Source organism: Dermacentor albipictus, chromosome 2 (assembly GCF_038994185.2).
Source record: "Dermacentor albipictus isolate Rhodes 1998 colony chromosome 2, USDA_Dalb.pri_finalv2, whole genome shotgun sequence".
NCBI lineage: Eukaryota > Metazoa > Arthropoda > Arachnida > Ixodida > Ixodidae > Dermacentor > Dermacentor albipictus.
The window spans coordinates 189,196,285-189,210,533 of record NC_091822.1 but is presented as its reverse complement, the minus strand read 5'-3'; the positions used below and the strand labels follow the sequence as shown (position 1 = coordinate 189,210,533).

General features: G+C 48.6%; 1 long non-coding RNA gene across 3 annotated transcripts in view; it reads right to left on the bottom strand.

Annotated features, from left to right (window-relative positions):
- The window catches only part of LOC135919712 (uncharacterized), a 103,090-nt gene that overhangs the window by 5,049 nt on the left and 83,792 nt on the right, over positions 1–14,249 (bottom strand). For 2 of the 3 annotated variants that reach the window (XR_010570037.1, XR_010570035.1), the window contains exon 2: positions 8,818–9,173. This is a non-coding gene — a long non-coding RNA (uncharacterized lncRNA). Of the gene's footprint in view, positions 1–8,808; positions 9,174–14,249 lie in introns of all 3 variants that reach the window. The other variant, XR_011512320.1, reaches the window with a different exon arrangement.

Here is a 14,249-nt window from a genome sequence, read left to right as displayed (position 1 = left end):
AGAGAGAGAGAGAGAGAGAGAGAGAGAGAGAGAGCTCAACAGCCTCTTACTCGCCACTCGTTACTGAAAAAAAAAGGGGGGTGGGGTACGTAAAAACGATGGAGGATTTTGGTTATGCCACAACGCCTCTATAGGCCTTGAGAGAGAGAGAGAGAGGGCTCTTTATTAGAAAAACAGAGAATTTTGCCGGCGCGTATAACCGCTGGCCTAGGCCTTGCACGCCATAGCCATGCATTACAGCTTCAAATGACCATAATTTCGCAATAAAAGATACGATCACGACGGCTACGCGCACACAACGAATATCATGATGTACACTGTCGTCCTTTATGAAAGGGAACACGCGAGCGCGTGGCCTGCGCTCTGCGGCAGCTGCCCACAGCGCCATCAGCCGACAGCTAAAGAAAGCACGTCCGCTTTTGGCGTCATCTATTGGCAAACAAGATAACCAGTCATGGCCGGCGGACAAGCGCTGCTAGACTATGCTCTCTCAGCGCTCGCGCAACGGGCGATGCCTGCAGCGCGTCGTCTGCTGGTAACAAATCGAGCGTGGTGCACGAGCACGATCGAAACGTAGAAGCTCTGTCTCTCGCCTTACGCCTGTCGCGCTTCGCCTGAACTAGAGCTATATAGGTGAGGGCTATGCACTCAGCGGAAGGTTTGGTTGTGGTTTGCATTTTCGAAAGTCTATCACTGAACGTCGCGGAAATTTTCCTTCGAGGCAGATTCCCACTTACCCGGAAAGTACTTGCCTGTCGGCAGAGAAAATTTTCTGTCGTTTAGTATATCTGCACTTGATGCTATAACGCCATGCACAATCAAAGCACCCTGACCGGGATGATAGCGAAAGTATAATGCTACGTAAGAAACTTGAAGCAAAAAAAAATGTTAGAAATGTTTGTAAATATTTTAATGAATCTTGTATCTGTAATTTAAAAGACGCGAGCACAAAATGCAAAAACAGATATCAATACATTTATTGACATAAAAGATATACGTATATTTTTCTTTTGTAGTGAGCTCCAAAACAAAACAAAAATCTGAATTATGTTGTGTCGACGCACTTCTCTGTACCTCGTGCCGTCCCCATTTGCTGCGACGACAGCTGCCATTCTTCAGGGTAGCGAGTTATACAAGGCGGCCGTTAGTGATCTGTTGCTTCACAGCCGCTTCCACTCCTTTGTGACACCCCAAAGCTCGTTGGCCGATAGTCCGTGCAGACCGAGCCGCCAGCGCAGTTTTCAAAAGGCCCCGCACGTTCTCAATAATGTTAAGGTCTGGAGACTGGGGCGGCCACCTTAAAGAGTCGATTCCACGATCCTCGAAAAAGCTTGTCACCCTTCCGGATGTGTGGATGGGCGACTTGTCTTGCTGGAAGATGTAAGCACCTTCCGGGAAGGGCCCATTCAGAAACCAGGGCACCATCACGTTGTCCAGGATTGAGCAGTAGGCGGCAAACGTGAATCTGTCCTCTATGCGGACTAGTGGACCAAGCCCTTTTTAGGTCACAAGGCCCCACACGCACACTGCTGAACGCCAACTTGCAGCCACTCGCTGGAGGTATTCTGGTCTGTAACTGCAGAAAAGTCTCATTAGATCATGCATTGACACCAAACCAACAGTCACTAAACTTTTCTCGAATACCTTTCCTTTACGCCAAACATGCGGTATTCCGCTGTGCTACACGGCGCGCGCATTTATCGCCGGCTGCTCATGTATACATTTCGTACTGTTTTAGGTTTTTATTCACTTTCCTATTTCTTTCAAGTTATTTTGCTATTTTCTATTCTCTCATATCGAAACAGCAATTGGGCTGGTGGTGTGCCTCTGTTTGTGGCAGTTTCCAGCCTACAGCCTCCTCTTCCGTGTCTATACTTTCAGTATGTGCTAAAGTGCCTTTAAATGCGAACTAATACTGATGAGGGTAATGATATTAGTAATATTAGAGAACACAACTACACTTTAATGCTGGTGAACGTAATCTAACACCGTGCCTTGAATATCAAGTTCTCTCTGGCGTAGACGCCAGAGAGAACTTGATATCCCTATATTCCTATCCCCCACAAAAATAAGGAATTAAACTACACATGCCCCTATCACTTTTTATCAAGCCAGTACGCGAGTACTGGCTTGATAAAAACCATATGGACTTGATATGGACTAGTACATTATCACTGCTATCTTTACCCCGGCTACAATATCACACAATGCATAAATAAGGGTAAGCGCCCGGTAGAGTTTTTTCAGCATTTCTTACAGTGATATAATTACCCTTAAGGATAAAACGTCACCTACCGGCGGTTTTCTGGGCGCCACACTCCGTCTCTGGTCCCACCGGGTCGTGAATGAACCTTCCTCGGTGAATACAACACTTTCCCAGGCGGAGGTAATCCAATCTGCGTGATTCTTCCCAAACTGCAGGCGTTTCGCTTTGTTGGTGCCTCGAAGCAGTGGATTCTTGCAAGCCATCCTCTTTTTGAGACCAGCTTTGTCGAGGCGGCGCGTCGCAGTCGTCTCGCACGCCCTAATGCCAAGTTCCTTCAGTACTTCAGGGACTGTGGCTTCAGTGCTACTGCAGCCACAATCACACGGTCTTCGTATTCAGTTGTTGCCCGAGGTCAGCGCCTGTGCTGAGCGTCCTTCACACGGCGTTCCGTCTTGAAGGCCGCAATGATCCTGTTTGCTGCTTTTAGTGGCCTCCTTGTAGTTGATGCAATGACCTGCCTCATGGCCCACAAAAATAAGGAATTAAACTACACATGCCCCTATCCCTTTTTATCAAGCCAGTACGCGAGTACTGGCTTGATAGAAACCATATGGACTTGATATGGACTAGTACATTATCACTGCTATCTTTACCCCGGCATTCTTAAATGGTTATAGACTCGAACTTGGTCCACCGACCGAATTGATCATAGCGCTGCAACTCGGCTGAAAAACCATGCAGGGGTTTTGAAGGACTGCTGCCAATTATCGCACACACAGTGACCATTTAGCCGAGGGGAATCGCTACCGTTGTCTTTTTTAACTGCACGCACGGATTCGCACGCACGGAAACGCTCGAATTCGGGGGTTAGTGCCATGCAAGGTTGGTTTGAAATTTACCCTCGTGCGAGTCTAAACTGGTATTTCTACTTTCATTCCCGACGCAGGGACAGTACAGCTGAAGCTAAGCATATTTCCATGAAAATCCACAACTTTATTCGCTGGAGAACTATAATGCTGCATACTGCGTTCTTGGAAATGTATTCAGTTGTGGCTTAAGCAAATGCGAGTTCTACGACGAATCCATAGAGCTCGCATAATAGTGTATCACTGAATGATACAGAGTATCATTCAGTTATAGATAAAGAACCACCAAACCTTCCGCTGAGTGCATCGCCCTCACCTATATAGCTCTAGTTTAGGCGAAGCGCAACAGGCGTAACGCGGGAGACAGAGCTTCTACGTTTCGATCGTGCTCGTGCACCACGCTCGATCTGTTACCAGCAGACGACGCGCTGCAGGCATCGCCCGTTGCGCGAGGGCTGAGGGAGCATAGTCTAGCAGCGCTTGTCCACCGGCCATGACTGGTCATTTTGTTTGCCAATATATGACGCCAAAAGCGGACGTGCTTTCTTTAGCTGTCGGCTGATGGCGCTGTGGGCAGCCGCCGCAGAGCGCAGGCCACGCGCTCGCGTGTTCCCTTTCATAAAGGACGACAGTGTACAAGGCAGTGCTTATTCATATCGAGGACATCAGGACTCAACAGCGGTAAGCACGGTAAGCCACAATCGTCATAGCGCATGGCCACCCTATATAGCAACGTACACTGCAGTCGACGCTCTAAGAGTGCTCATTCGACATGTCGCAAAGATACCATTTCACCATCTTGCTTGGGAGTTTTAGCCGACTCCCTGACTACTCACGGAGCATCGCTACCATCGAAATACGTCCTGTTAGGCTTGGCGTCTGGCACCACGTGCAGAAAGGAATTTCAACCGACCGTCTCTCACCCGGTCTCGTCGAAATGAGGAGTGACTTCGCCTGCTATTGTTGGCGTCCCGCACCTCGTGCAGAAAGAACTTTCTCTCACCGGACCTTCTTCCACCAGGCCTCGTCGAAATGAAGCGTGACTTCCTAATTCGCCATGACCATTTCGAGTGTCTGCCGGAAGCCCCGCAGTAACAGGCCTCTTTTGTGTGTGTGTGTGTGTGTGTGTGTGTGTGTGTGTGTGTGTGTGTGTGTGTGTGTGTGTGTGTGTGTGTGTGTGTGTGTGTGTGTGTGCGTGTGTGCGTGTGTGTGTGTGTGTGCGTGCGTGCGTGCGTGCGTGCGTGCGCGAGTTTAGAGAGACCCTTTCCTCGAATTGGACCTAGAGGAGAACTTCCACGAACTCGCAATGCGCAGTAGAGACGGACAGGCGTCTACAATTCCAGGAGGCGGGACGACCACCTCCTTGCAGCAGACTCAGTGGAACCAAAAGCTCGATATGACCAGAGGAGGAGGGGCCTTCTTTCTGTGCCGGTCACGTGACGTCGACGGAAGCAAGATCCCTCCCACGATTGTAGAGAGCCTATTTAAGGGGCTCCGAAATGTACTTTTGATCACTTCATTCTCTTCTCTTCAATTTTCATCTACCTTTGAATAAACCGCGCAAGTTTCGCACTAGAAATCGTCTCGCCCTTGCTTGGTCGCCATGATCTACCGGATACCTGCAGCCCGCCGACAACGCCACGCTACCCAATAAGTAACGTCGGTCGAGCTTCGATAGGCAGGCGCTGCTACTACTCGAGAGCAGTACGGATACGCTACTCTGGAGTACGCAACAGTCCCAGCAGCATGGCCTTCGTTGCCACTGCCTCACCGTCATCGCACTCTGCATTCACCTCGAGTATGCCTGACCATTCCAGGCATCACGAAAAAGACACAAATGCCTTCTGCAGCATTGAAGCAGGGAGGGTTATTGCTATTAGATGAAGTCCACAGTGACCGCTTACATGTTTAAACCAATGGGTCGGTCATGAACGAAAGTTCAGCAGCTGCAGTATATATGTCCTGGCGAAATCTACAACGATAAAATTCAAGACATCGCACTTGACATCAACTACGGTTGTCGAACTTGCAGCTCCGCGTGCAGCAATTCAATTTATTGATCAGGAAACGCCCCAGAAATGGTCCACAGACGAGCTGTGTACGAGTCAAATCACGACTGAGAGAGAATGAGAGAGTTGTGAGATGCAATAATTAATGTACGTCAACTGGCAAATTATTCATAATTTTCTATGTATACCATCTCTGACTTTCTTCTTTTAGGTATTTAGACTTCGTCTTGTCCCACGACGAAAGCGTCATCAATGAGCCCTGCATGCCCTTTCTTAAACACCGCTTGTTGCGCACTTTCCTGTCAGGAACGGCGCGCACTGTAAATTTACATTCTTAAAAGTGAAAAGGGGTGTAAATATGTCTATAACTCACACCCTTAGGGCGCCAGTTATATAAATCACACCCTAAGGGTGTGAGTTATAGACTCATTTACACCCTTTTCCAGTTTAAGGGTGCAAATTATTTTACAGTGCGTGCCGTGGCAGCTCCCAACAGGAATGGAGCCAGCACCAGAATGTTAAATAAATAATTTGCAACAGAAGATTGAGAACGATTACTGCCATAGGAGAAAATAAGCCCTATAGAAAGTAAAAATAGATTCAAGTTTCGGAGTATAAACTATCCGTTTCTTGTTTGTTAACTGTGATCTCATGGCAAGTTTTGCTACTGAAAGCGCGCTAACCAAAATCATTGCTAAAAACAAACAAACAAATAAACACACAAACAAGAACACGCAACAAGAGAACAATAAAGATAAAAATAAAATTTATTGAAACCTCTCTAAAGAGGAACTCCTATACAACATGCTCTTAAGAGACTATAGCGTAAAGTTGCTAATAATATATATATATATATATATATATATATATATATATATATATATATATATATATATATATATATATATATATATATATATATATATATAATTTGCCATGCTGAGTCAGCGCATTACTTCAGTATGTTCTCCACATTATGCTGAAATCGTTCGCGGCAAAGCGCATAAAGAATAACGACAAACGCACAGAAAGGCTCAGTGACCAATGGAGTTCCGCTGCTGACAACGAGGTCCAGGGTTCGATTCCGTACCGTGACGGACGCACTCCTATGAAGGCAGAATGCCGAAACACTGGCGCAACGAACATCGGGCGCGCAATAAAGAACACCGGGTAGTCAAAATTAACAGCTCACCGAGCGTGCTAACAAATAGTCGTAGCATGCAAGTTGTGCTATAAGCCTGTCTTTCTATACGTGCGGCAGCCGCCACAGTGCGTATACGATCCGTGTTACGAACGAGTCGGTGTTGAGAGCTAATTGACTGCGAGTCAGCGGAATCAAGCTCATAGGTAGTGTTATGTCTAAGAGCGGGGGTGGGGGGGTGGGGGGGGAGGGGGGTGCCCCAACAGCGACACGCAGCTGTCACGGTTGATGTGCACGCCTCGTCATTCACTTCAAGGCAGCTCGCTTGAGGACAGCAACGTCGCCTCTCTTGATCGTCACGAAGAGGCCACTGATCTATGCCAGGGTCATCGTCGAGAAGTCCCGGGAAAGCGTCGACGGCAGGTTCAGTTTGCCACGTGGTTGCCTCCTATTGTGACACGTCGGAGACAGGTGCACCACGTTGGAGACACGAGCAGCTCGTTGGAGGGGCGATAGAGGCGTTGAACGATTCGGCGTTTATGATTGGCCAGTGAATTCCCTCAACGAGTGAAAGAAGGAAGCAAACGGCATAAAAAGCGGATCCGGACGGCTGTGAGAAAAAGAGACGCTGGGACATGCAAAGACGCTAGCTTGTGGTGTGCTCCTATAGTTGAAGCCGTGTTTGAAAGTTTGATCATGTATATTTTAAAATATAATCTTAATGAGAGCAGCATTCCGGGCAAATTGGTAATCCATTACTCGCGTGCGCTTGGTGTGTCGTCTTCTCTTACGTCCGTGTCGTTTTTTGTTGCGCAATAGCTTTTGAGTAATATAACCTCTTTTTTCATTCTCTTCAACGTCGTTCGGAACCCTTCTTTCTCCCGGCAGCTGGTACGGCACCATTCCGGGAACCTTCGTTGGCCGCCCGGACTCCCGATTTAACAACAATAGGCAATGTCGACGTTAATATTCATCAAAGCTGCTGTTTACTCGTATTTAATGACGAAATCTGTCAGAAGCAAGCAACCGGCGCGGCGAAAACAGAGCTGCGAACGGTCCTGCCTCAGCAAGGGGATGTTCGGCTGTTTTGTACCCGCGGTCGATGCTATCGATCAGCTGGGTACACATGACCGTAATCTTCAAATTAGGACCCCCTTTCCTTTAGCTCAAATGGAAATTAACGCCGTTCGATAGACGTTCACTGAAAACTGCCTTTCAACTCGAACTTTGTTTACTTTCGAAGCAATGATTGCTTCGCGGACAAAAAAGCTGCTTTAGCAAGAGCGCCGCCTCCCTTGTCTCTAATGCTAATCGAACCGATCGGCAGGTTTTATCAACTGCAATGCGAGCGCGTTGCTTATCTCTCTTCCAGCAGATGAGGGCTTCGGCAAGCTCATCAAATTGCTTGCCCAGCGAAACGGAGCGAGCAGGAGCGCCGGCGGCAGCCGCACTCCCGCGACCATAATTACTTCATTGCGCTTCATTAAAGATGTTTAGCGTGCGCTTTAAAACAAGCGCGCTAAGAGAAAATCGAAGCCGTCCTAATCGAAACCCGAGGGTACCCTCCCCTCGCTTTGGCTAAATATATCTCCGAGCTTTACCGCGCCGGCGGCAAGGCGATTGATGCGCCTGATCGCGCTTCCGAGGAGAAAACCGCGCCGCCCGGCAAAAGAAACACGCGACCGGCGCGCGCGCCCTTTGGAGAAGCAGAGAAGAAAAGCGCGCGAATCGAAAATAAAAAAAATAAGGCGCGCGCAAACTGGAGCGCGCGCGTTGCGCGCGTCTCGAACCGCCAGTCCGGTCGCGGAAAAACGTGACGTAGCCACGCCTCCCGGCCAATGGGGACGGCGCAGGGAGCAACGGTAACCACCCCTGGCTTTCCTGCCTCTCCCCCCAACTCCCCCACCCCAGAGCCCGAGGCTGCCTGGATCGAAGCGACGAGCCTGGCGGCGAGGCGTGGCGACGGCGTGCGCTGTGGTGAAGCCAGCCTCCCCCACCTCCTTAGCCGCCGGGAGACGCGCACTCGCCGTCGCCACGAGCGAGTCTCGCCACGCACGCACACAACGCACGTCGCGGGGCGAACGAGCGGCGGCTGTCAGCGCGCGCCTACAGCGGGCCACGTGACTGCCACGCGCTTGCCCTGTGCGTGAGGACGACGGTCGAGGCTGACAGCCCGGCGCGCGCGAATCCAGTGAGTTTGAAAGTCGAACGCTAAGGCGGCGTTTTCTTGTTCCGAACGGCCTGAGTTGCGTATAGTTTTCAAATGTGTTCAACCCGTAAAAGAGTACACTAGCAGCGATAGCGATGACCGTGTTGACCGCTGCGCCTGCAAACTTGGCCCTCTTCGACTGCATACGTCCGAGCGCCTTCTACACCTGGGCTTCTACGTCGCGTTAGGCAGTTTAACAGTTCACGACTCATTTAGCCGTGAAGAAAAATAATAAACGAGATCATTGCTGCCAAGAACAGTTCAAGACTGGATTCACTCTTCTGCTCGCTCCTGGCAGCTCTTCGCGGACCCACAACTGTGCCGCGTGCCCTCGTCGTTCTAGCGCTGCATGTGCCAATACGGTCGCGGCATCTTACCGCACTTACAGGAGAAAGCTCGCTCGTGCACCCGAACAGTCTCGCTCTGAGGACAGCTCCCCGGCGTCTGGCAACCAGCTGTGCGCACGAGGTTGTTCTGACTGCAGAGGGCGAATCCGAGCAGCGAGCGACCATGGCTTGTGCTGTCCACTCTGGCCTCCATCGACTGCGCGGCCGGGTGACGCGAGCGCGCTGACTCGCTCCGACGACAGGTAGCCACAGCAGTACGGTGTCCTCTGATTTCGGTTGTGGACCGCGATGAGCGCCGCAGCAACTACAGCAGGCCTCCAGCAACAGCAGCAGCAACGGTGCGCAGCAGACATGAGCGTCCAGGCGTCCCAGGTAGCCGCATCCGTGAGTACAGACTGGAAATGTGTACACTCCTTACGCGAGGTCCTGTTTCTTCCTCCGTGTCTACATAAAGAACGCAGGGCCACCTCGTCAGACTGGGAAGGGATTTGAGCCACGAAGTGAGCCTGCCAACGGGAACTAAAGCTTGTCGACACGGCACACTCGTTACGTTTTTTCGCGGGTGTGCTTAGAAATAGCCTGTCAAGATACAGAGACGATCAACATTTCTAAGCGCACGTAGTTGCGGGATAATGTAACCATGCCATGCCGATGCTATTGCTTCGAGCGCTTCGTCAGTTGTCCGAGCGGTGCCCGCGCGCGCGCTGTCACCGGAATCGACCGGCCGCCAATGATAAGATGGAGTTGAATCGAGCAAAAGGGAATCCTATATAGCACTACACCGACCCTGTGACGTATACGTCAAACATGTTAAGGACATTTATTCCAGCATACGACATGTACAACAACAGATATTGTAAACAACAAAAAGCGGGACCACAATACGACCGTTCTCACCCAGTACGCTTCATGGAGGTTGCATCGCGAAACTAAAGCTATTGTCCCTACACGTATAGACTTTCAGTTAGGACAAGCACCTAGCCCTGCCTAACAATATTGTTCAGTTATCATTTCCTTCGCCCATTTCTCTTTTTTGTGCCTTGCCTTTGCACCCTACGTTAATGTTCGCGTGCGCTACAAGATGCCTATATATATATATATATATATGCAAGTGAGTTGGTAAAAACGTTGTAAAGGAAATAGTCGGCATTCACCTGCAATGCACCCTCGCGCGACACCCTGCAACAGGGCAACTATTCCGAAAATGCGGAGGTCTGTTTCGGAATTACGGACATCGCATCTCGATGCTGCACGCCGACGGGAAACCATCGGCGTTTGTCGGCGCTAAATAAAAAAGATTAGATAGATCTATCATGACGTCTACTGTATACATTCCGCTAACGTGCGCACACGCAATATTCATGCTGCAGCTGCGGGAGCTACAGCTCAGGCAGAGTCGATTGAGCAAAGCATGACGGTCCGTCCAACTGGCTTCATCACTGAAACGCGTTATGCGCCGCTGCAGGTATTCGAACCCTCTGCGCGCTGGCCGCGCATGCGCCATCGATATCGGGACAGCACGACGGCGCCGGTGTTCGCATAATTGCTACCGCAATAAGAAATTATCCACGTCCAGCGCACAATGTCCATGTGAATAGACGCTTTAATGAAGCGGGTAAAGAAATGCTATACAACTAAGGGCGATCAGTACACCGGTGCTTATTATATTATGCAACGTGTTACCTCATGCAATGGTAATGTCAATGCATCGCAGAGGTCACAACTTCTATATTACTTTTGTCACATGGCCATGGGCGCATACGTGGTAAATATACATTGTCTCGGCGGCACAAACCCATTTCAGAGATAAGCCAAGAATGGGCACATGTCTATGCTATAGATATAGCGATAAAGCGGCATTTACCAAATGGTTAAGTCATAGAAAATCATGTAAATCAATGAAACCGTTCAATATATGCAATATGTTATTTCTTTAAAGCGTGAGCGTGCCTTAGAAATCTCATGAGCAGTGCTCAAGTTTTATATAGAAACTTATTTTTTTATTCCGCAGAAACATAGGTGCGCTCACTCGCACTATACTTTGGCGGCCACCGTACAGGGCTTATACAAGCCCATTTACTGATACTTGAACTTGGAGCCCATATTACTAGTTTTAGATAAACATTTCCTTAGGATTTTGTAGACTATCCACGCAGAAAGGTTTTCTCGCCGCTGGTCATCAATTCATCTTCGAGTGTCGTCCAGATAATGATAGGAATCATTTTAAACAATGTCTTTACGTAGCACGTAGTGACTTTTCTCGCACAGCGGCTAAAGAGCGCGGTTGCCATAACGTATACATGGCAGCGGCAAGCACAGGTCTTTTAAACAAAGAAGATTTTCTTTACTGGGTAACGTCCACACGTACTTCAAACATGCGGTACATCTGCCTTCACAAGGTTTTCGTTACGGCACAGTGTTTAAGGGCGTGTCTCTGTGCCTTAACGTTGTCTGCAGTTGATGCAGAATGACGCTGGTACAACACCTCAATGTGCAAAGGGTTATCTGGTTAGAAGCACATGTCATTTACTGCGTTATTATAAATCACATTACTGACCATAGGTAACGTGCATGAGACTATAGGCCTCGCCACTTTTCTAGAGTGACTTTTAATTTTTGATCGCGAGAGAGTTTCCAAGAGCGATAGCTCCGCATTGGTTCATGCAACCGGTGTTGAAGCACGACGTAAATCTGGATACTCGGGCGATAAAAAGCGTTTCAAGTGCATCGCGATTTTATAAAGGTTGGCAGGCCTTTCAGGTCGTGGGCCTGTATTACGAGATTTAAAAAAAAAAAGAGCTTGCTGTAGTCATCCAATACATCACTAACGGTTTCCCTATGTATATTAAAGAAAAAGTACGAGAACAAGCTATAGAAAAGTTAGACCACCACTTTCAATAGCAAGAGCGAGAAAATGTCTTCAGACCAAGGCTGTTCTCCCATCGCACTAAAACTTTCCGGCTAGACTTGGAAAATCTGCTGCCATTCACCGATGCATAACCGCTACACGAGCTGCATAAGTCCCATTTGACGCAGCACACATTTTAGTGAGCAAAACTCCAGCTTTAGGAGCGAGCCCCAAATGTTCAGCTCTAGCAAAACTACGCCTTGCACCCATACTCTTGATGAGCCTCCACTATAGAGTCGAAAGGAATGTCCAGCACCTTTGATTTTGTCTACAAGTGAACGCTCCACTATAGTACGAGCCGTGGGACGGCGCCGAAACGCAGTGCCACACTCTTGTTTGTAAGTGTTTAGATGAAATATTGTTACAGACGATTGAGACAATGGTCACGGGCACATACTGTCGTTTAAGTATGCTTAGAAAAAAAAGTTTACTCGAACAAAAGGCGATACGGATACTGAGTCACGATGACGGTATACGACACTACAAACCACCAGCGGCTGCAATGCAGATGCAATAACAAGGACAGGGTTTCTGCCCCGCCTCCAGCTCAAGGCAGACAGCTAGTCCGGCTTAGCACTATTGTTCAGTTTTCGTTTCATTATCTTTCTATCTTTCTTTATGCCTTGTCTTTGCAGTCACTGAAGATGTTCGCGCGCACCCCATATTCATTTTAGTCAATCAAACAAGCTCTTCGAATTCGCAGTGCGAAGAAACGTTCAAGTAGGATAAGTTGGAAGGTCATTCAATCTGTAATGCAAGTCGATGAAATACACTGTCTTTCTTGGCGAGCTGGTAGTGAGAATGGGATGTATGAAGTTATGAAACGTATAACTTACTATATATGAGAGCCGCGCCGGATCGACAGCGTTAGATCGACCTCAACGGAAGTTAATTCACCCTGCAGCTTTTCGTCTTCACTTATTATCATCATCATCGTTGTCCCAGTAACCCAGTAATCTGGGGGTCTTTATTTATTTTTTTTTTGGGGGGGGGGGGGGGTGCCGCACGGCATATGCGATTGTGGTTTTCCAAAAAGGTTGGACGGAAGCCGGACTAAAGTCTCGCTTCCGTCCTTCTTAAAAATTCAAGTCTGATCGCCCACGTTCCAGGGAACATCCAAATCAGCATCTGACGCTGACACAAAAGCTGAGCACTTGGGGGCACGTCTTGGTCGTCTTTAGTCGGTCCCCAAGTCCAAGTACCGAATGGCGTAAGGGTCACTCCAGCCCGAATCTTCTGAAGAGATACTTCCTGCGCCCGGGTAAGGTTACGGGGAAGAAAGCAGACACAGGGTAATCAATCCGCGTGTGTCCAGTCGAAGGCAAGATTTGAGTGGGGTCCCAGTTGCACCCACCCAATGGCACCAGTGGCGCATGCTCTATGGCACATACCAGTTTGGCGTCAAAGGGGTTTATTGAAGAGCGACACATACTCAGTGGTACATAACCAGTGACCCCAGTGGCACTTACATTTAGGCTGCTCTGTCTCCGGGATCGGGCCACGAAAGAAGCTACAGGCAGGCGCCAGAAACAACATACGCGATGATGAAAAGTGCAGCTAACTCGTTAAGGAATACATTGTCTTCGAAAAGTTGGCATGCAGTCCGCGAGGCGTCTTCGCTCTGATAGATGGCGGCCTCGACGAAGGCCCTCAATGACTGTCCCGAAAATACGGAGGTGCCGGATTCGATCACCAAAACAAATTTTGTTTTAAAGACGAAGCATTATTTCAAAGAAATCCCGCTGGGTTCCTTTGTATAGCTTGGAAGTACTTTACAGTGAATCCTGACTTTTGACTGTATCCAGTTCTCCAAGAAGAGGGCATAGACCAAATAACAAGGAATGTGAAAAAATCAAAGACGCCGTTGAATATCGTCCGGGTGCTTTAGAGATACCTGGCAAATCAGTTATGTGGAAGCCCGCAAGATGAAGGAAGGCTCATAAAAAGGAGAAGTGTCATCCACCCGACCGTAACACGAAGCTACATAGCAAATCCATACCGGTTTCTCATAAAGAAAGCTTCAACAAGCGGGATTTGGCCAAACTGATTTGCCGTATTCAATGTTTCTGTGCTTCGAATTGTCGGTTAATTCGTCCTCCCTCTGCTATCTCCATAGCCTGGTCATGCAGCTCAATCGGTAGAGCGACCACCCTGAAAAGGCATTAGTTCCGGGGTTTATCCCCAGACCAGGACGAATTTCCCAACCGCGAAGCTTCCTTTCTGAGAAACCTTGATGGGTTTCCTATATAGTATACGTATATCTTCATGATACAGTTGGGTGACTGACACCTGCCTATAAGCCTGTACACTATATGCACAGTAGAACACTTCTTTGGCGACAACTGGTTCATAACTGAATTGGTTTATAACTGGTTCTCTCTCTATATGCACCAGTTTAGGTCGCAATGTATTGTCTGATTACGCAGACATTTCATGCTATATTCTATGACGGAGCAACCGCTGACGCATACCCAGTTGACGAAGCGATAGGTATAGCCCAAATGTAAGTAAAATCAGGGAAGCCGTTGGACGTCATGCGCTAATAATATTTGGGGTTTTACGT